The sequence below is a fragment of the Apodemus sylvaticus genome, chromosome 9 (genome assembly GCF_947179515.1).
Source record: "Apodemus sylvaticus chromosome 9, mApoSyl1.1, whole genome shotgun sequence".
Lineage (NCBI taxonomy): Eukaryota > Metazoa > Chordata > Mammalia > Rodentia > Muridae > Apodemus > Apodemus sylvaticus.
This window is the reverse complement of record NC_067480.1, coordinates 79,667,255-79,689,528: the sequence shown is the minus strand read 5'-3', so window position 1 is coordinate 79,689,528 and position 22,274 is coordinate 79,667,255. Positions and strand designations below refer to the sequence as shown.

General features: G+C 51.7%; 1 protein-coding gene across 2 annotated transcripts in view; it reads left to right on the top strand.

Annotated features, from left to right (window-relative positions):
- Positions 1-2,150: 2,150 nt before the first annotated feature.
- Positions 2,151-22,274, top strand: part of Tfeb (transcription factor EB) — a 54,321-nt gene continuing 34,197 nt past the window's right edge. Inside the window, exon 1 of one of the 2 annotated variants that reach the window (XM_052192561.1) lies at positions 2,151-2,395. The gene's annotated coding sequence lies outside the window, so the exon portion shown is untranslated. Of the gene's footprint in view, positions 2,396-4,958; positions 5,050-22,274 lie in introns of those variants that run through there. The other variant, XM_052192562.1, reaches the window with a different exon arrangement.

Here is a 22,274-nt window from a genome sequence, read left to right as displayed (position 1 = left end):
TGTACACACGATTGTGTCTAACAGTTGTGGATCCTTGAGGAAGCAAGACGCTATTTCTAGTAAACCTGCATGAACATGGGTGACACTGAGGTGGGGTGACTATATCTTTACCCAGCTTGCTAAGTCCCAGGATGTGCATCGGCAGGAGGGCCTTTCAGCTGTGGACTGCAGGGCCAGCTCTGTCTCAGGCTTTCTCTAACCGGCTCAGTGAGAGGTCTGTCACTCTAGATTTCATCCTTAGGAGTGTTTTAGAAAGCCCCAGAAACTTGGGGTCACATGATGGGGGAGGAGGAGCAAGAGAAGAAGAGGAAGAAGAGGGAGAAGAGAAAGCGAGGAGGGAGAGAAGGAAGGAGAGGAAAGAAAAGGGCAGGAAGGAGGGAGAGGGGCAGGCAGGCAGGAGGAGGGATGAAGAAAATAGAGGGCTACAAGCTAAGCAGTTCCTAGTGGCCATGGCTTCCAGCAGGAGGGGCAGACATGACAGAAGACTGGGAAATTCTGAGCAGTAAAACTGTCGGTGCTGATGTCAGGTTCAGCTTCTCTCAGACTCAGGGGCAGGGACAAAAAGGCAGGATCCAGGTCCTGCACCCCATTCCAAACTGAGGATACTGTACACAAACTGTGGGCACCTGAGAGGGGAGAAGTTTTACATCCCAAACCCACTGGATGAAGTCAAGAATCACGACTCCTAGCACAGGGACCTGTTTCCACGAAGCATGCAATCGCAGAGGGAATTCCGTTAGGAGTCTGAGTAAGTGAGGAGTGGTGACACACGCCTCCAACTCCAGCATTCTCTGAAAGCAGAGGCAGGCAGATGTTGGCGTGATTGAGAACAGTATAATCAACCAATGGATTCTGGGCCAGCTAGGTTTATTGGGTTAGTCTGTCTCAACAAAACAAAACAATGGTAAAAAAAAAAAAATAACAATAAACCAGGTTTAAATCCCAAGCACGTGAGTCCTGGAGTATAGCCTCAGCACTCTCCCAGACATTGTCTGAAGATCTCACAAAAAGAACTGTTTTGATTACAGTTAAGATATCCTAACTTCCTTTATAACTTTTTGCCTAATCAATTACAGCAGTATCAGGTACACCCCAGGAAACATCCTGTGATCTTATTTAAGTTTCTCAGCAGTCCTTTGCAGATAACTGCAGAACTCACCAAAACAAAAATACAAGACAATGAGGAGCGCTTGCCCAGTTTCTCTGGTGATCCTACTCTCTCCCTGATTTTAACTTTCTTTTAATCCCTGTGTTTTAAATCTACATTTAAAAAAGATACTCGGGGCTATACAGAGAAACCCTGTCTTGAAGAACCAACAACAACAATAACAAAAAAAAAAAAGGAAGAAAGAAAGAAAAGAAAAATGTATATATTTAAGCCCACACTTTTAATCACACTTTTAATCCCAACACTTGAGAGACAGGTGGATCTTTGTGAGTTCGAGGTCAGCCCGTCTACAGAGCTAGTTGTAGGACAGCCAAGGCTACACAAAGAAACCCTGTGTTGAAGAACCAAATATATATATATAGATATATATATGTGTGTGTGTGTGTGTATGTGTGTGTGTGTGTACTTATGTATATATAATATATATACACTTATATAAATATATATTTAATAAACTACAGTTCTGCTTCATACTGACTTGTTTTGAAATAATAATAATTAATAGAACAACAATAATAATGTTATTATTATTTAACAAAGAAATCAAAAGTCTCCCCACGTGGAAGTTCCTAAAGGATAAGGTAACTCCTCAGGTTGGTGCAGGCAATTTTGGGCGTGTCTCCTGTTGCACCACCTTTAACACAAACCAAGAGGGACAACCACTTGGGAACCTATATTTTTCTCACATTCCTGCGAAAGCAGCTTGCTATTGCTGCTTTCACAAGACGTAATAATATTGTAAGTCCTATCTTGGGACATCATTGATAGAAAAAAAGAGAGAAAAATCTGAAAAGGGAAAAAAAGACAAACGTTTAAACTCAAACGCTGAATGGAACTGCAAATCCCGGCGAGCTCTTCGCGGCTGCGACAGGACTACATTTCCCAGCGGGCACCGCGGTAGGCCTATAGGGGGCGGTCCGCAGGAGGGGCGGGTGCTGCCCTCTGCCGGGCGCAGCGGGAAGTAGGCGCGGAGTGACAGCCGGAGCCCAAGCGCCGGGCGCGGGGCTAGGTGACAGCGGAGGCGGCAGCGGCGGGCGGGACGCAGAGAACGGCGACGGCGCCGACGGCGGCGGGAAGGGCGGACGGGGCGGGCCTGGCTGGTGGCGCGTAGCCTGAGGAGCCCGACAGCTGGCGGCGGGCGAAGCTCGGGGGCCGGGCACCCGAACTTGAGACAAGTTGCCGGAACCTCAGGGCGCCGGCGGCGGACAGATTGACCTTCAGAGCGAGGTGAGCGGGACTAGGGGGCAAGGGGTGCAGGGGGACTGGGGAACGCCGGCGCCTCACTTCCCATTCTGTGGGTGCCTAAGACAGGTGGGGGGGTAGGTGGGGGTACAGACTGGAGCAGGACAGGGTGCTCTGCGCCGCCACCCACCCACAGCCGGTGCAGCCCTGGGTACCGGGCGCGTGGCCCGAGCGATGCAGCTCGCCAGCCGGGGAGCCCCTCGGGCCCCTCCCTTCGGGCCGGGCCGGGGGCCGCCTCCCCGCGACCTTATGTAACCAGGGCGGGAGTGGCCGGGGCGGGCACGGGCCTTCCTGGCCCGGGGAAGCTGAGCGGAGCTGGGGCGGGAGGTGCAGGAGTGAACTTGCGAGAAGTTTTGAGGGACTCCCGGGCCCTGACCTCGCTCCCCCTCCCCCGGTAGAACGGGGGTGGGATGATCGGGGGAGGGAGTTTGAGGCCCGGGGAGGTGTGCAGGCACCAAGGCCGGCGGGGCCTGGTCCAGCCTGGATGGTCGCGCGCAGTGGGAGGGCCGGAGAGGCGCCACGCCCCGTGGGCTGGGCTGCCCGTGTCCGGGGGTAGTGTGGACGTCCCATCTCTCCCTCCCTCGTTTGCCTTTCTCCCTCCTGGATCGCTTGCAGAAGACACCTCTGTTTTCAGCTCCTGATGTCCCTGGCAAACCTCTCTTGCACTATCCCACAGCCCTAGGGAACCCCAACTCGGGGTCGCACCCTCTGTGCACCTTGCTTTCTGCCTCCTTGAGCTCCCAGTCGTCTGCCCTCCTCCTTGAGCCACCCTCTTGGTCCCCAGTTCCGGAAAATACGCCCCCTTTTCCCTGTCTACCCCGACACTTGCACCGTCCAAACTCCAGGCTAGCCCGCCCCGCCAGGTCAATGCCTTCGTCTCCCCACCCCCAACTCCGGACCCCGTCGCCTCTTCCGCCCAGCACCTCCTGGAAGGGAGCTGGCGGATGCCACCTGGGTCCCCGCCCTCGGCCCCCGCTGTGCTCTGGGTTCTGGCTTCACGCACCGCTGCCCGGAGCTGCTCGGGGCTGCGCGAGCAGGTTCGCACCGCAGCCGCCCGGCTCGCCCCAGCCTGGCGCCCTGGGGAGGAAGGATGGGCGCCCGCCCGGGTGGGGCTGGCCTGCGCCAGCGCTACCCCGGCCCCCGCCCTCCATTCTGCGCCTGCCCCTCCACGCGAAGCCCTTCCCCAACCCCAACCTGCGTCAGTTCTCGCCCGTCTTGCGGGAGACCTTTCAGTGTGATCGTTGCAGGATTAAACTTGAGCGCTCAGTCCACTAGGGAAGTGTGGGTTCTGCTCTCCCGGACCGGGGGTGAGGGGCTGCTTGATGAAGCAGGGAAGGGGAGCCTCTAGGACGTGGCCTGAGGCCCCGACACCCACCCTGGCCCGGATTCCACTGGCCCAGACTAGGCACTCGGGCTGTTGGGGGGTGAGGTGGGGACGGATCTCCAGTTTCCTCTACGGCGGCCAGGTGCAGATGCTGGCAGATCCGAACGCGGAGGCCTGGCGCGAAGGCCCGCTCCCTCCCGAGCTGCCCGGTGCCCCGCCGGGGAGCCAGTCGCCATCCCCGAGGCTCTGCCCTCGGACAGCTCCCAGTCTGGAGAAAACTGAGCCAGCCGTAGTTACCCGCCAGCCAGGAGAGGCAGTGAAAGGGGGGAAGGGCAGCTGCCTCTGGAGCCTTTACTCTGCCTCAGTTTCTCTCGGCTCATTTGGTTCCCTTCTTTCAGCCCGCTTCCTAGTTACGGGAGAGCCGCGAAGCAGAGGGCGTGGTGAAGGGCAGGTCTGTTTGGGGCTTCTCCTCTGTGAGCGGAGCCGACGTCGCTTACACTTTACCGGGCCTGTTAACAGCTGAGTGTTAAGTCTCTGGCCACCTAGGAGGTGGAGCTAAACGGAGACCCAACTCTCTTGGTTCCAGGCTCCATGGTATGAGGCAAGGGACAACTGAGGTGAACATTGAATCTACAGAGAGCCAGCTGGGCATTTTAGGGCTGATGGCCTGGTGACTCAGTCAGAGGTGGGCAGGGAGTGAGTGGGCCAGGGAAGGCAAGAGTTCATTCAAGTACCGCTAGGGTGTCCAGTGCCCGCCCATCCCATCAGCAGTGAGCGGCCCCCCCGCGCCCCCGCCCCCCATTTCCTGGATGCTGGGAAGTAGGTGGGAGGGGGACCCACCCCTTGCCTGGCTGCCCTTTGAGGGTCTGGCTTCTGGCCTTGATCCCTCCTGGGCTCTGTTTATGGCTGTAATTGCGTCGTTAGCCAGGGTTTATAGAGTTACTTAGCACCTGCCCCCACAGGGAGTGGCCCAGCCACCCCTCCCCCTGGCTTATGTCTCTTCCTTTTCAAAGTCAAAGTTGGTTTTTGCAGGCAGCAGGGGTTTCCCCAACCACAGCTGGCAGGAGAGCCAGGTTGAGCCTTTGTCCTAGGGATGGAGGGCAGGGGACACTTGGGGCCCAGCATGGGGCCGTAGCCATGGCTGTGGGGACTGGGTTGGCCTCCTCTAGTAGGGAGGTGGGGGTAGGGAGCTCAGATTCTCAGAGCTTCCAGAAGTATCCCTGTCTGGGGTACAGCCAGCCTCCACGCATGTGCTGTGAAGCCACCTGTTAGGGCCACCGTGAGGATTGAGGGCAGAGAAGGCCAGGTATCTCTGGTGAGTACTTGGTGGGGTGTGTGTAGTGGATGTGGCACTGTGGATGGAATCAAGGCTTCTTTGTGGATGGACTGTGTAGATGGGCGTCTCTGATAGAGTCACGAGAACACAACACTGTATTCATTAGAATATTAGTTCTACCAGAGCAGGACTGTAATAAAACACGCATCAGCTGCCAGCATAGAATGTGTCTCTTTGCATCAAGGTAGGAATTATTGTTTTGTTATACTGAATCAGAGAAGGTAAGTAAATTGTTGGTGACCACACAGCCTGGAAGCGGAGGGCTGGGGTTCTTTTTTTTGTTGTTCTTTTTTGTTTTTTGGTTTTTTTTTTTGTCTGTTTGTTTTGTTTTGTTTTGTTTTCTCGAGACAGGGTTTCTCTCTGTAGCCCTGGCTGTCCTGGAACTCACTCTGTAGACCAAACTGGCCTCGAACTCAGAAATCCGCCTGCCTCTGCCTCCCAGAGTGAAGGCTGTGGTTCTAAGCCAGGCCCAACTGATGCCAAGATCCACATCCGTAATTCCCGATGAAGACCACATTGGTGCTGGCCATAGGTGTTGTTGTTTGTTAGTTTTTATGTATGTGTGCATGGAGTGCAGTACCTATGGAGTCCAGAAGAGGGCATCAGATCTCCTGGAGCTGGAATTACAGGCGCTGGTCAGGGTGCTGGGAGCTGTTCTGTCCTCCAGCAGAACAGCGAGAGCTCTTCTCCACTGAGCCCAGTTCTCCTGCAGGTGGTGTGCGCGTTGGTGGTGGGGAGCCAGAGGGAAGGCTGCTCTTCTGGAGGGACCGAAGTTCAGTTCCCAGCATCCACATGGCAGCTCACAACTCCAGTCCTGAGGATTGGATTCTTCTTCTGGTCTCCTTGGGAACTGCACACATGTGGTACACAGACATACACCAGGTGAACACCAACACACATAAAATAAAAATAAAAAAAATGCATATAATAAAAGAATTTTTTTTAAAAAGTGGGATATCGTAGGTAGTTTGGGGACCTTACTTTTGCTGCCCAGGGGCTTCTGCCCTGTGGCTACCGTTGTCTCCTGGCCTCTTTTCTGAATTGTTGAGCCAGGTGCCTGAGGACCACTGGGAGATCCGGTCCTGTGAGGAGATAGGTTCCGACAGCCTTCTGGGTATGTGGCGTCGGCCGTGGACAACATGCCCTTTAAGCCACAGGACGACGCCCTCAGAAAGCCTCGTTTCATCAGATGTGGAGGAAAGGCAGTGGGAGCTTCGGTTGAGAAAGTCACAAGGTCACAGGACCAGGGTCCAGAGATCTCATACCCTCTCCAGTGATCTGTGTTGACTCTGAGCAGTGTCCTTTTGCCTAAGCACTAATCATCAGCTGGGTCTCCTCCAGTAAGGACCCGCCCAGGTCTCTGCCCCAGGCTTCAGAACAGGAGTGTGTGGGTGGCAGAAGACCTGGGGACTGATGGAGTCCTGGCATCAAGGCTGGCTCATGTGTCCTATCTCGTTAGGATTTAACCCCAGCCACCACGTAGGTAGCACTGTACGGAGTGTAACTTGGTCTGGGTGAACGTTGGGACGTTGGGCTCTGGGGCCAGGCTGTCTGTCTCGGAGTCCTAGCACTGCTACTTACCTCTGTGGGGTCCCAGGCAGGCTGTTTAGCAACCACTGCCTCTGTTTCCATGACTAAGAAGTGAACACTCTATTAGCCCTACCTAGAGCAAGGGCCAAGTGCATCAGTCCCAGAATACACAGAGAACTAAAATAACAAACACACACTCAACTCACGAAGCTCCTTTATCTTGTCATTTTGCACGTCTGAATGAGAAACAGAGGCCTGCAGTGCTTTGGAGGAAGAGAACTGTGGAGGGTATCATAAGAGTCCTTGCCTGGCATGAAGGAGGCCTTGGCTTTAATCCCCAGTTCCAAATAGACTGGGCATGGTGGCACACACCTGTAACCTCGGCACTGGAGAAGTGGAGGCAGGAGAATCAGAAGTTTGAGGTCATCGTCTGCTATAATAGTGAGTTTGAGGTCATCATGAGAAGTATGGGAGGCTGTCTTTAAAAAAGGAAATCAGTAAGTGGGTTTGGAGAGATGGTTCAGTGGTTAGAGCACTTGCTATTCTTCCAGAGGTCTGTATTTCCAGACCCAGGGGTCCGACACCCTCCGTCAGCTTCCACGAGCATGCATACTCTGCCCCACCCCCTGCCAAAGCTATACACACATGCACATAAAGTTTTTAAAACGCTGAGGGTGGGTTGGAGAGATGGCTCAGCGGTTAAGAGCACTGACTGCTCTTGCAGAGGTCCTGAGTTCAAATCCCAGCAACCACATGGTGGCTCACAACCATCTGTAATGGGATCTGATGTCCTTTTCTGGTGTGTCTGAAAACAGCTTCAGTGTACTCATATACATAAAAATAAATATATCTTTAAAAAAAAAAAGCTAAGGGTTCCAACAGGCCACCCCATGAATCTAATACTCTAAAATAGAACACCTTCTAGCTGAGGAAGGCCTGTAGGATCCAGAGAGGTCAAGGACATCAGGAGAGTGGGGCTCACAGAATGTCAGCCGTAGGGGCTCACCAAGACCCACTGACCAGCACGGAGCCTGTGTGGGCCTGAGCCACACCCTCCGCATTTTGTAGCTTGGTGTTCTTGTAGGACTCCTAACAGTGGGGTGAGGGTGTCTCTGACTCTTTTGCCTGCTTTGAGACCCTTCCCGTCTACTGGGTTGCTCCATCCATCCTTGATGGGAGGATTTGTGCCGAGTCTTTTTTGTAACTTGATATGCTGTGTTTGCTTGATACCCCTGGGAGGTCTGGATTTTTTTTTTAACTTTTAAAAAATGACTTATTTATTTTTATTGTATGTGGATTTGTGTTTTGCCTACATGTATGGCATGTATGTCTGTGTGAGAGCCTGTGGAAGTGGAGTTACAGACAGTTGTGAGCTGCTGTATGGGTGCTGGGACTTGAACCCAGGGCTTCTGGGAGAGCAGCCAGAGCTCTTAACCGCTAAGCCATCTCTCCAACCCTGGGAAGTCTATTCTTTTCTGAAGGGAAATGGGGGAGGAGCAGATGTAGAGGAGAGGGGAGGGAGGGAGGGGTGAAGATGGGAGTGGAGAGGGTCTGGAGTGAAGGGGAACTGCAGTTGGGATGTATTGTATGACAGAAAACAAAACAAAACGAAAAAACCAAAACCCCCAACCAACACACCCCTGCAAAACAAACAAACAAACAAACAAACAAACATCCACCTTCCAGGTTGGAAAAATGGCTTGGCCATTGTGATCACTGGCTGCTCTTTAGTACACACACAGTGCACACACACAGCGCGTGCACACACACAGCGGCTCACAACCATCTCTAACTCAGTTCCAGGAATTGATCGCCCTCTTCCTGGTCTCTACATGCATGTGGTGCACAGACACATGCAGGCAAAACACTCACCCGTAGATAAATATAAAATGATTATCTGTATATATATCTATCCAAGGCTTTTGGCAGACTCTGGCCACAGTTGCTACACTCTGCAACCCCTGCTCCCGCCCCGGCGTGCTCGTTCTCCTCAGTTAACTCGGCAGTGCAGGGGATCTGGCGAAGCCTGCAGTGGGTGTCTGTACCCCTGAATTTCCCAGTGGAGCATTGGCTGCCTCTCCTCTCCTCTCCTCTGCACGGTTCTTCCCGTTCCTCTCTTTCCCGCCCCCTCTTCCACGCTACACCAGGGACACTGATCCTCTTGGCTACTGAGATGTGAGATGTTGCTGAGGGCAGAGATAACGTCCCAGCGATAGGGAAGGACCGAGACTTATCTCACCCACAGGAAGTGCTTTGCTGTGGAGTGGGGTGGCCGCGGGGGAGATCGGAGGACAGCCCAGAGAGGCAGAAAATCAGGCAGGATCGTTGTTGTTTCGTCTCACACACACACACACACACACACACACACACACACACACACACACACACACTACATATATTACAAATATACATATTTTCTCCCCTCTGATGCTGGGGTATCAAACCTAGAGCCTCGCACATGCTAGACAAGTGGGTGCCAGACCCCTGAGCTCCGCCCCCACCGTGGTCCTGGTCTTAACTGGAATAAGGAAGGAGTCTGGCCGGCGCCGCGCCTTGCCCAGTTTTGCTGGGGGACATTCCACCTTGTAGACAGTTACGATACAGTGGGAGTCCTAGAGTAGGATTTGATGCTCTGGAGAAGGATCCAGAATTCCAGCGGACGCCTCGAGTAGAAAGGTCACGTGATCCGGATGCGCCTGTTTCCAGCCCTCCTTCCTTCAAGGGCTTTCTGCCTTCCCGGCTTCCTTGCTTTCTCCCTCCTGTCCAAGTTTTCTCTCAATGAAGTCAAAGCTTTCAAGGAGGCCATTGGACCCTTTCATCTCACGACAGGCCTGGCTGGCGGTTCTAATCACCTGGGAACTCTATCCCTGCCTCCCGGTCTCTGGGCGTGGGGCTCTGGCCTCAGAATGCAAGCTAAGCCCGGCTGGGTCCCATGCCCTTGCTCTGGGCCCCGGAGTCTAGGGCAACAGCTCCTACACCAAGGCAGCCTGCGAGGTCCCCAGTTGGGCTGCACCATGTTGGCTGCCGCTGCCTGACTGCGCATCCCGTGCTTAAGTAGTTCCACAGGTTTATAAAGGTTGGAATTCTACTTTTTAAAAGAAAGGATTTTTTTTTAAATGTGCATGTGTTCGTGTGTGTGTCTGCGCAGGTATGTTCATGTGTATCACACTCAGCAACACTGTCCACCTTCTTTCAGACAGGACCTTTCTTTGGTTTGTAGCTCACTTCTTGGGAGATCGACTGGCCAGTGAACTCGGGGGTCCGGTGATCTTGTCTCTATAGCCCTGGGATTATAAACTTGTACCATCACATCGCACAGTTTTACACGGGCTGTAGGGATTGAACATAGGCCCGCCCTTGTGACTGAGTATTCACTGAAGCATCCTCACAGCCAGTTTATTATTTTTTAAGTTATATGTGTCTATATGGCTATGTGTGCTTAAGGGTGCAGTTACACAGTTTGGCCAGGAGAGGGCATCAGAGACCCTGGATTTGGAATTACAGGCAGTGTGAGCTGTCTGTGCTGAGTGCTGGAAACCAAACTCAGGTTGTCTGGAAAAGCAACAGGCACTCTTAATGGCAGAGTCATTTCTCCAGCCCTATTTCATTTGCTTATTTATTTTTCTTTAAAAATCTTTATTTTTTTTTATTTTTATGTGTATAGGTGAGCTCTCACATCACATGCATGCAATACCTGTGGAGGCCAGAAGAGGGTGTGGGATCCCCTGGAACTGGAGTTACTGATGGTTGTGAGCTGCCATGTGGGTGCTGGCAACTGAACACAGGTCCTCTGCAAGAGCAGCCAGTGCTCCTAACTGCTGAGCCAACTCTCCAGCCCCATTTTACTTACATTTTTTAATAATTATTTTGTAAAAGATTTATTTCTTTTTCTTTATTTTTTAAAAGATTTATTTACTTATTTTATGTATGTGAGTACAGTCACTCTCTCCAGACACACCAGAAGAGGGCATCGGATCCCATCACAGATGGTTGTGAGCCACCATGTGGTTGCTGGGAATTGAACTCAGGACCTCGGGAAGAGCAGTCAGTGCTCTTAACTGCTGAGCCACTTCTCCAGCCCCTATTTTATTTATTTTTGAGACAAAGTCTCACTATGTAAATCTCAAGCTGGTCTCAATGTTGTGATCCTCCTGCCTCTGCCTTCTGAGTTCTGGGACCACACAAGTTTTCAAATGAAGCCATGTGCCTAGTGGTGTTGTCTTAGACTGTTTTGGACTTCTTTGGCTGGGGTCATCTTTCAAGGCAGATTCCAAGGCAGGGCTTCTTCTGAGTTGTGTGCCACCATTTCTGCCCCAGACTTTCATGTATTACTCTGTTTTGAGTTACTGTAACAGAACACCAGAGAACCAATAACCATATAAAGAAATGGGGCTTGGTTTTAACTCACAGTCTGTGTTGAAGGCCAGGGACCACACCTGATGTGACCCTTTGACCTCCTCGTGTTGAGAGGAGGGTGAAGATGGAGTGTGATGTGTGTGTGGGGCTTGTGCTTTTTAGTATGGATGTGGCGTGTATGCATATGGTTGTGTGTGTATATGTGTTTATGCATGTATGTATGTATGTGATGTGATGTGTATATGTGTGTTTATGTATGCATGCATTTTTGTGTCTGTATGTGTGTGCGGATATATGTGTATGTATGTATGTGACGTGTTTATGTGTACGTGTATATGTATGTATGAGTGTATGTATGTGATATGTGTATTTGTGTGTATATGTATGTGTGTAATATATGCATGTATATATGTATGACTGTATTTATATTATGTGATTGTGTATATTTGTATGTATATGTATGTGAGTATATGAGTGTGAAAAATATGCATGTATATATGTATTATGTATGTGTGTGTGCATGTGCATATGCATGCAGGCAGGTGTGTGTGCATGTGTATATATGTATGTATGTATGCATGCATGTGTGTATATATGCATGCATGTATATATGCATTTGTGTATGTGTAGTATGTGTGTATATATGTATACATGCATGTGTGTATATACATGCATGTATATATGCATGCGTGTATGTGTAGTATATGTGTATATATGTATACATGCATGTGTGTGTATATACATGCATGTATATATGCATGCGTGTATGTGTAGTATGTGTGTATATATGTATGTGTGCATGCATGCATGTGTGTATATATGCATGTGTGTATGTGTAGTATGTGTGTGTGTGTGTCAGACATCAGCATTGTTTGCCTTTCATCACTCAGAACACTTTTTTTTGCTTGCTTCATTTGTTTATTTATTTTAATTTTTTTTGTTCTTTGAGGCAGGGTTTCTCTGTGTAACAGCCCTGGATGTCCTAGAAATTGATCACTCTATAGACCAGGCTGGCTCAAAGGGCCACCTGCCTCTGCTTCCTGTGTGTGCGCACCGCCACCACACAGCTTATTTATGCATTTCTGAGGCAGAGCCTCTCCTTGAATGGGACATTTATTAACTCATTGGCTAGGCTGGATGGCTTGGGGGAGCTGCCTGCCGCTCCCTCTGCGCTGAGATTACAGTCACATGCCTCCACGCCTGGCTTTTTATGTGGGTTCTGGGTATGCGAACCATGGTCTTTAGGCTATGGCCTTAAAAAGGACTCAATCATAGAGACTCCACGGTGATGATTTTATCCAATTCCAGTCACTTCCCAGGCCCCGCCTCTGAGCTTTGGGTTGTATTTTTAGCTCCACACAGGGTGAGCATTGATCACTGCGTCCATTCCTGTTGTGTATGACGGGGAGGGTACACACCAGGGCGTGCATGCAGAGGGCAGAAGACAGTGTTGTTCTCTTGTTTTAGACATGATCTCTCTACATAGCCCTGGCTGCTCTAGAACTCACTATGCAGACAGTCTGACTTTGAACTCACAGAACCTACTTCTGCCTCCTGAGCACTGGGATTAAAGGTGTACGTCACCATGTGGAGCAGAGGACAGTTTTGTGGAGTTCTCTCCTTCCACCTTAGTGTGGGTCCTAAGACTCAAACTCGCGCCCTCACGAGCACAAGGGCACTGTGTGTCTGGGTGTCATCTCACCTGCCCCTAAAGCACATTACACACTAGCGGTAAGCATAAAGGACGCATACAAGAAATAGTCCTCGGCTGGAGAGATGGCTCAGCGGTCAAGAGCACTGACTGCTTCTCCAGAGGTCATGAGTTCAACTCCCAGCAACCACATGGTGGCTCACAGTCATTTGTAATGGGATCTGACGCCCTCTGTTGGTGTGTCTGAAGACAGCTACCTTGTACTCAAATACATAAAATAAATAAATAGACCTTTTTTAAAAAAGGAAAGAGTTATCCCTTTCTCTGCTCATAAAATAAATAAATAGACTTTTTGTTTTTTGTTTTTGTTTTTTTTTGGGGGGGGGTTGGATTTGTTTTTTTCGAGACAGGGTTTCTCTGTGTAGCCCTGGCTGTCCTGGGACACACTCTGTAGACCAGGCTGGCCTCGAACTCAGAAATCCACCTGCCTCTGCCTCCCAGAGTGCTGGGATTACAGGTGTGTGCCACCACTGCCTGGCATAAATAGACTTTTTTAAAAAGGAAAGAAAGAAATAGTTCTCCCTTTCTCTGTAGGGGGTCATTTCATCTAGGAGGGTCTGGGGTGTTACTTATGCTCCTTAAAAAAAGTATATTTACTTATAATCATGTGTGTATTTATGAGTGTGTGTGTGTGTGTGTGTGTGTGTGTGAGAGAGAGAGAGAGAGAGAGAGAGAGAGAGAGAGAGAGAGGAGGTCATGGTGCTTCTGTGGGGTCAGAGGACAACTTCCAGGAATCGCTTCTCCCCTTCTACCATGTGGGACCCAAGATCAAACTCAGGACGTCAGGCTTGGCCGCAAGCGCCTTTACCCGCTGAGCTGTCTTGTGGGCTTATGCGTGGGTTTGTTTCTGAGATCTGTCTCATGTAGCCCAGGCTGTCCTTAGAGTTGCCTTAGTCCTTCTTCCCCGCCTGCCTCCCCGTTGTAAGCAGTGGGGTGGCGGGAATGTGCCGACCTGCCTGGCTTTGTTGGCTGTTCGTCTCAAGAACCTGAGGCGGGGTCTCGCTGTGTGTCCCCGTGTGATACTCAGGATAGTCTTAAACTCATAGTCTTCCTGCTTGGTCTCAGCTTCCCCAGTGCTATGATTACACCGCCTGGGCCTAGAGGGTGCTGTCAGGAGGGTGGGCTCTCAGGGTTGGAGGGATCTTCAGAAATAAGAAGAGGTTGGAAAGAAGATGGTGGGGCTAGGAGGAGTGAACGGCACGGAGGAGCTTAGAATCCCATGTAACAGATGATTGACGGTACCAGACCTCTGATGCCCTCTCAAGACAGGGATTTGGTCCATTTGGGTCCATTCCTCCTGCCCAGAGGAGAGCCTTGGATACAGTGGTTGCCCAGTAAAGCTTTTCAGGATAAATGAGTAAACACAGTTGAATAAATCACATGCCCAGAAATGATCCTGAAAGATGGCTTCTCACAACCTCTACTCTGTAGGTATATACCACCTGATACCCAGGGCCGCATACAGCTCAGCAAAGGCCCTGGTCCTCTGCCTCCGCTCCCCTCTGTCCCTGCCCTAGCTCTTCTGGCTTGCGGTGCCCTGTCCGCTGTCCACACAGAAAGACTGCCTGCATTCGCATCCGTCCCTTCCCCCAGTAGGTATGTGGGGGAGGCGGGCCTTCTGCAGGTTTGGCAAGGGTAGTCACAGCCTGTGCTCTGGTTTGTTTATAATCAGTTTGGGGACAGCACCTGTTCTGCCCCCTGTGGTCCCTGAGGGATGTGGCCAGGAGGTGACATCCTATACTGTCCACCCCACTGTCACTCATCCAGGCCCAGCTCTCGCCAGGTGTGCTTGGCCGCCCAGCGGGGCAGTGCTGGCCGGCTCTGCCCTGGGCTGACTGGAGCCTTAGCAGCTGGCTGGCATGACTTCTGTGTTCTTGAGAGGAGGACAGAGGTTGGGACTTAGAGATCCAGCCGCAGCCTAGCTGGCCATGGCCTTCAGGACGATGAGGGGCACCAGATGTTTACTGGGCACCCAAGCCTGTGCTGTCAAAGTAGGTGGTTAGGAATGGAAACTTCTGGAAGTCTCGGCAGAGGTCAGAGAAAGGCAGGCAGCCAGCTGAAAGAATGAGAGTTGAATGGGGCCCTCTCGGCTCCTGGGCGACTCCTCAGCCCTTCTACCTCCTGAACCCTAGGGAGGGCTTCTCTGCCTCATCCTGGATTCTTGTCCTAGGCGTCACTGCTACAAGCCCAGGAGGCTTTCTTCCTGGATAGAATCCTTTCTAGGCATTCTGGAGGAGAGGGGAGGCCCTGGGCCGTTCACCTGCTGTGTAGAAGCCTTGGGGCTGTGAGGTATGTGTTCTTGGAGGCCCGAGGACAGCACACTGAGTCCTCTGTCCACCGCCAGCTTCACTCTGCCCCCTCCACACCTCCTAGCCTCTCCTTCCTGCACATCTACAGAACCCAGAACAGTCCCAATGTCTACCCTCCACCCCGACCCCGTCCCACTTACTTTATTTCTTTTCTGTCTTCCTCATGCTCAGTGGGTGACCCAGAGTGAACCCCCAGGTCCTGCCATTGGGCATTCTGAGGAATTCCATGGGAGAATGAGGTGCGTGTGCAGGCACCTGCCTGACAGTCCCCCTGCCCTTGTCCAGGAAAGGGCATCCTGGTCAGGGTGACGAAGTCGCTTGGCTAAGGGGCAGCCTGCGACCTGGGCCATTGGGGGGGGTCTCCATAGAAGACAGAGAGCCGCAAGCATTATCACATACTCCAGAACTCTGACTAATTATAGGTTAGCATCCTTTTTTTTTTTTTTTAGCCTAATTATAGTGTTTTTCAAAGCCAGGTGTGGGAAGAAAATATTAGAATTTCTATTACTATTTACCTATATCTTGTCCTCTCCTGCCCTTTTTTATTGTGAAATATGGCACAGTTGCCAAAGATAGCATAAATAAAGGCGTATAGAAGTGACTGGGTCAGCACGATGGCTCAGTGACCTGAGTTTGATCCCTAAGCCCACACGGGGAGGCAGGGGAGAGAACAGACTCCTGGGAGTTGCCCTCTGACCTCCTCAGGAGTACCCGTGAATGGTCATGTGCACACAAGTTCTAAATAAATAAAGGGGAGAGTGATGGGCCGGAGGGACGGCTCAGTGGTTAGGGATACATGCTGCTCTTGCGGAGCACTGGCTGGGCTCCTAGAACCCACATTAGGCAGCTCGAAGCCGCCTGTAACTCCAGCTCCTGGGGAGTGACACACTCTTCTGGCCTCAATGTGTATGTGTACACATGTGCACATACACACATACACATAAACTTAAATCTTTTAAACAAAAGGCACTCCCCAGAGAACAAGCACCTGGATGGACAAGGAGACCGTGACCTGGGAATATGGCAGCTCGCTCAGGACGATGAGCCGGCACTCGGGAGAGGGGGTGGATGTCTGTGGGTTCAAGGCCAGTCTTGGACTGTTTTACACACGGGAACTTAAAGCCAGTGTGCAGCAACAAAAACCAGCTTCATCACTTCAGAACTAGCCACTGCCTTGGCTGGATTTATTTCTCATTGTTTTGTTTTGTTTTTCTGAGATAGGGTTTCTCTGTGGAGCCCTGACTGTCTCAGAACTTGCTTTGTAGACCAGGCTGGCACTGAACTCAGAGATCTGCCTGCCTCTGCCTCCTGAGTGCTGGGACTAAAGGTGTGTGCCACCACTACTCAGAATTAATAAATTCCTCCCTCTCCCTCTCCCTCTCCCTCCCTCTCTCCCTCCCTCTCTCTCCCACTCTCTTTCCCCCTCCTTCTCTCTCTCTCCCTCTCGCTTTCCTTCCCTCTCTCCCTCTCCCTCTCTCTCTTCCCCTCCTTTCCCCCCCCTCTCTCTTCCTCCCTTTCCCTCCCTCCCTTCCCTCTCTCCCAATCCCCCTCCCCCTTTGGTGTTCTGCCTGCATGTATGTCTGCACGAGGGATCAGAGCCTCCAGAATTGGAGTTATAGACAGAAGTGAACTACCATGTGGGTGCTGGACATTTGAAGCCAGGTCCTCTGGAGGAGCAGCCAGTGCTTTTAGCCACTGAGCCATGCCTCTAGCCTTATGTGTTAATGTTTTAATTGTGTGTGTGTGCTTGAGGGTGTGTGCATGTGAGTGCGGCTGCCACAGTAGGCCAGGAAAGGTCATTAGATCCCTTGAAGCTGGAGTTCTAAGTGATTGAGAGCCACCTGCTGTGGGAACTGAACTCACCTGCTGTGGGAACTGAACTCACCTGCTGTGGGACCTGAACCCAGGAGCACTGCAAGAGCAGCGTGGGCCCTTAGTTCTCAGCTAGGTCTCCGGCTCCGACTTTGGTTTTATGCTGAGTGGCTCCTGATGTCCTTCTGTTGTCCTGCCCAGGTGACACTATCCTGACCCCGGTGCTGATCAGCTCCCTGGGTGTCTTTGGATTTAGCTCTGTCCCACTCTGTTCAGTGCAGGCGAATGTGGCTGGGGGACCTTCAGTCCCGTGTGGCACTTTTCCCATTCGTGGTGGGTCTGCGTGGTTCTGCTCCCTGTGGCCGGAGTGTGTGTCACATAGCATCCATCTCAGACCTTTGGGTGGCCTTCTTCTCCGCCGCCAGTAACAGCACTCTGCCTCACTCTGCCTCGTGTGTGGTTCTTGGGGTGCTGGTACACAGATTTCTTTACAGTGACTATAACCAGAGTGGGATTTGGGTTTGTGTAGTATAGCCTCACATGTTATTCTAAATGGTTGTACAGACTCCATCCTCCTGGAGATGTCCTAGAGTTCCTGTTGCTCAGAATTTTGCCAGACTTGGGAGTGGTGTTAGACAAATATTTAGCAAGTTTCTTATCACAGTGAAATTAATGTGCTCATCCTTACTTTTAAAAAGTGTGCATACTGTGTGTGCAGTACCTGCAGGGGCCAGAGGAGGGCGTGGGATCCCCTGGAACTGGAGTTACAGATGATTGTGAGTCACCACGTGAGTGGTGGAAGCCAAAGCTGGGTCCTCTGCAAGAGCAGCAAGTGCTTTTTAACTCCTGAGCCATCTCTCCAGCCCCTCATTTTTAGAAATAGATCTATTTGGGCATACATTTAGCAGCATGCATGTGGTATATAGCTGGTGTACACAGTGGGCCCTTCTGTGAGTCCTGCATTAAGAATTCAGCCAACTTCGGGTTTAAAATGTCTAAAAAGGAGACTCAGTGGTTAAGAGAGCTCACTCCTCTTCCGGGGGATTTGGGTTTGCTTCCCAGCACCGCTGGCTGTTTATAAACTGCCTGCACCTCCAGCGTCAAGGGCTCAGTCTTTGGTGTGAACCCCCGCTCATGGGTGCACACACAGGCACATGGACAGTGCTATGCTAAGTACCCAGCTTTTCCTGCGACCGTTTTCTAAGCACTGCATTCATGCGAGGTGATCATTCGGGTCTCCTAGAGTTGGTTTAAAGAAGGTCGGAGGATGCAGGTTAGAGGTCCTATATGTAAGAGACACAACATTTCTGGATTTTAGCATCCAAAGGGATGAACATCCAAGAATACTGAGGAATGGGAATATTTGTCAGCAACTCTGAGGGGGCGGCCGAGGGTGGGCCTTACCGTTCTCCCTTTCTTTTCAATGGTAGGGGGAGCTGGATAGGAATGGGTAGAGCGCTGGTGTGTTAGCAAGCTACCCTGGCCGGGCGGTAGTGGCACACACCTTTAATCCCAGCACTTGGGAGGCAGAGGCAGGCGGATTTCTGAGTTCGAGGTCCACCTGGTCTACAGAGTGAGTTCCAGGACAGCCAGGACTACACAGAGAAACCCTGTCTCGAAAAAACCAAAAAAAAAAAAAAAAAAAAGCTACCCTAATTCTGCTTAAGTGGGAAGAGGACCCCAGGCGGCAGTGCCTGCTCTTGGGGTGCCCTCTCTTCAGAGGGTGTTAGCCAACCATGCTGCTGGCTCAGGAGGATTCTGAGCCTTCCACTGAAACTGGGAAGCCCCAGTTGTAGCTGTTCCTAAGGCTGAAGGTTGTCGCACACCAGCAAATGGCCTGGCCCGGAGCCTCAGTGGTGTGGCCTCTGGGAAGTCACTGACAGGCTCTGTACCTCAGTTTGTCCATCTGAAAAATGGGAGTGGTAGGATCGCCAGCTCTCTCCTTCATGGGGCTAACATCAGGGTGAGGGCACAGGTGTTGGGAAAGGGACCTTGGGGTGTCTGTGTTTCCCAGACAAGCTGAGCTGACTACCTCCCTCCCTGGCGCTGCTGGCTAAGCTGGAGGCCTCCGCCTATGAACCTGGTGCTGTGGGAACCGCCCTGTGTGGGGTGCTGCCCCGAGGGCCCCAGGCATTTGGTGAAGACTGCAGAAATGAGGGGCTCTGTGGGAGCCCTGCGGCCCCTGGGCAGACCTTTGTCCTTAGTGGAGTCCAAGGCTGGGGGGCAGATAAAGGGGAGCCCAGGAGAGCTCCTTATCTGAGGCCCGCTGCAGGGCCAGGGCAGTGCTGGGGGCTGACTCCAGCCCCGCTCTGTTCACCTTTTCCATTCCTTCCTGTTTACTAGCCCCGGGCAAGTCAGAGTCATAACCGTCCTCCCTGTCCTCTCTGGCCTCTCTGTTCTGGGCCTCTCTCATCTACTGGCCTCTCTGCCGCTTCCGGGAGTCATGCCTGGCCCACCACACTTCTGAAATACACCGGAAAGTGAGGGTCCAGCGAGCTCCTCCGTCCTGAGGTCCATCTCATCCTGAGGTGGCTGTCGACTGCCTGCCCTTCCAGACAATACTTGTTGGCACTGGGTGCTAGAGAAAAAGACAAGACGGCCAGCCACAGAAGTCACTTGTGTGTGAGAATGCTTTCTTGGGTCAGAGAGATGGCTCAGTGGTTAAGAGCACTGACTGCTCTTCCAGAGGACCCAGGTTCAACTCCCAGCATCCACATGGTAGCTCATAATTATAACTATTTTCAGGACATCTGATGCCTTCACACAGACATACATGCAGGCCAAACACCAATGCACAGAAAGTAAAAATAAATAATGAAAAAGAAAGAAAGGGTTCTCTTGCTGGGCTGGTGGGCATGCCTTCAGTTCCAGCACTCAGGAGGCAGAGGAAGGTGGATCTTTGAGTTGGTGGCCAGCCTGATCTACAGAGCATGTTCTAGAACAGCCAGGGCTACATAATAAAAATTCTCGGATAAAAGAATAGAGCAGAGTGCTTTGTCTCCAATCTGCTCAGATGCTGATGGGTGACCCTTGTGTCTCCATATCAAGAGGGGCTATTGCTATAAGACTGAACTGGAGGCCAAGGCCACCGCTGTGCCTCCTCGGGAAGGTGGAGAACGTTGGTGTTCTCTGGGAGAAGCATGAGTTTGTGTTGACTCTTGTTCTTTTGGTCTCTCTGGGTGGCTTTAAGCCAAAGCTAAGAAAGGCCCTGCCTAGGACTAGAACCTGAGGTTGGGGAGGTTAGAGCCTTAGGCCCTGGGGGGAGGGGGAGGCTTCTGGTCTGAGCTTCCCTCTGAGCAGTGAGTAATCCTTGGCCACATTTGCAGCTCCCAGGGGATTGTGCAACTTCCTCTCACTGAGGTGCAGGGTGGGAAGCAGCACCGGGGGAGGGGAATGAGGAAACGGCTTGGGGTGGGGGTGGAGCTGAGTACCCAGAGGCCCCCTTTCAAGGGTTACCCTTTCCCAGGTCCATGCAAGCGTGTGTGTGCATATGTGTGGCATTTTCAGAGGAGAGTCCCCTCTGGCCGTAGGATCCTTTCATTGAGACTTTGTCTTACCTCGTGTCTCAGGCTGGCCCCTCATCTTCTGGGCTGGACTGAGGCAGAGGGGAGACTGAGAAAGGTCCAGTTGTGGAGTGTGCCTTGATCATACTAGGAGCAGAAGATGATGGGGATCATGGGAAACCAGGAGACAGCCACAGCTGGGCATGCGTCTCCTCACTCGAGAGACTTGTCCCCAAGTTCTACTGAGAAGGTCATGTAGGTTGTTGGGTCGGGGGCATCCGTCAGAGTTTGAATCCCAGTCCTGTAACCTGATCCTGGCAGGTAACTTGCTCTCAGAGAGTCTCAGTTTCCACACCTCTAAAATGGGCTTGACAAGTGTAGTCCCCCATCTTGTGTGCTCATCGAGGGTATTAAGAGACATAGAGCGCTCAGAATAGAGCCTGGCAGCCAGTAAGTGTGCCACACCCGTGAGCACCGCGCCGATGACAGAACACTGCCAAGCAGGTGATTTTGTTATTGTTGTTCTGGGGTTCAGGCCTTGCCAGTGCTGTACTCCCAGCTCTTGATTATTTCCGAAGGGGAGTGGTTTGTCTGTCTGTACATCCTGGAAGACCTGATTGGCTCTCCGAGCCACTTTTTGTGTGTCACTTTCTGTGTGACCCTCAGCCTCGTTTTCTTCACTCTGGAACTGAGGATCCTCCCGGTTCCTATGTGTTATGAGGTGGACAGGGCTGTGTGGTACAGAGCAGCACTGCCAGGCCTGCACTGCGGCCATATGCATGCATGCATGCATGCATGCAGACAAAGGGGCTCAGCAAGGGCTTTCTCGGCTCTGGGCCAGGCCACTAACTGAAGTCATGAAATCAGTGCTGTGGCCTCCACGAACAGGATTTTTAAAAAAATATGTTATTTATTTATTTATTTATTTGTTATTTATTTATTTACTTATTTATTTATTTATTTATTTTTAGGTTTTTTGGATTTGGTTTTTTCAAGACAGGGTTTCTCTGTATAGCCCTGGCTGTCCTGGAGCTCACTCTGTAGACCAGGCTGGCCTCGAACTCAGAGATCCACCAAGCTCTCATCAGCCAGCCAAGGGGTTTCTCATCAGTGAGCCTCAGGCACACACACACACACACACACACACACACACACACACACACGAACAGAACAATTTAGTGTGTCGCACAGAGCCAATATATCAGGAACTTCTGTTTTGGAAAGCACTTTGTTTTGTGTGTGTGTTTCCAAGGTCAAATGAAATACATCTTTCTGTGAGTCACGGTTAAAAACTTTGGAGCCATCCGTTAGAGACTCTCTCTCCTGTGCAGGGTTTATGCAATACCTACTGAGTATAAGACCCAGCACCCTCGTGAGTCTGGGGTGTCCATCCTAGAACCCTGAGGCATGGCTTTGGTGGGGGGTGCTTCAGGGCCCGGTTCTCCACAGGCTCAAGTGGAGGAGAGGTGATCTGGAGTGTTGGAGAGGAGACAGGAGATGGTTCCTGGCACAGTTGGTTGGCTGTGATCTGGGGCTAAAGAGCCTCTTAGAGAGGCAGCTCCTTATTGGTGGAGGCTACACGGCTGGGCCTGGCAGGAGGTGCCAGAGCAGAGGGCTGGGTGGACATCATCTGGGGACGCTGGGGAAAGCTGTTTTAGTGCTCCAAGATAGTGGGCTGGTGTTGAGGATTCCAGGATGCCACACTCCTCTCCCTGCCTGCAGTATCTGGGGTGAAATGAGGGGTTTATCTTTCCTTCTCTTGCTGTGTCCTTGGTACCCCCAGAACTTTCTCCTGCCGCCCTCTGCAGCTGCAGCTGGCTCTGGTAGGCCTGGTCTGCGATCTGAGTCCTGCTTGAGGAGCCGAAAGCCCTTTTATGCCTTAAGGCCTAGCCCTGGCAAGTACTTGGGCCATTCTGGGCCTCCGTGTGTCAGTTGTACAGTGGGTACCCTAACACATACATAAGCTGACAGCCTGCTAGCGGC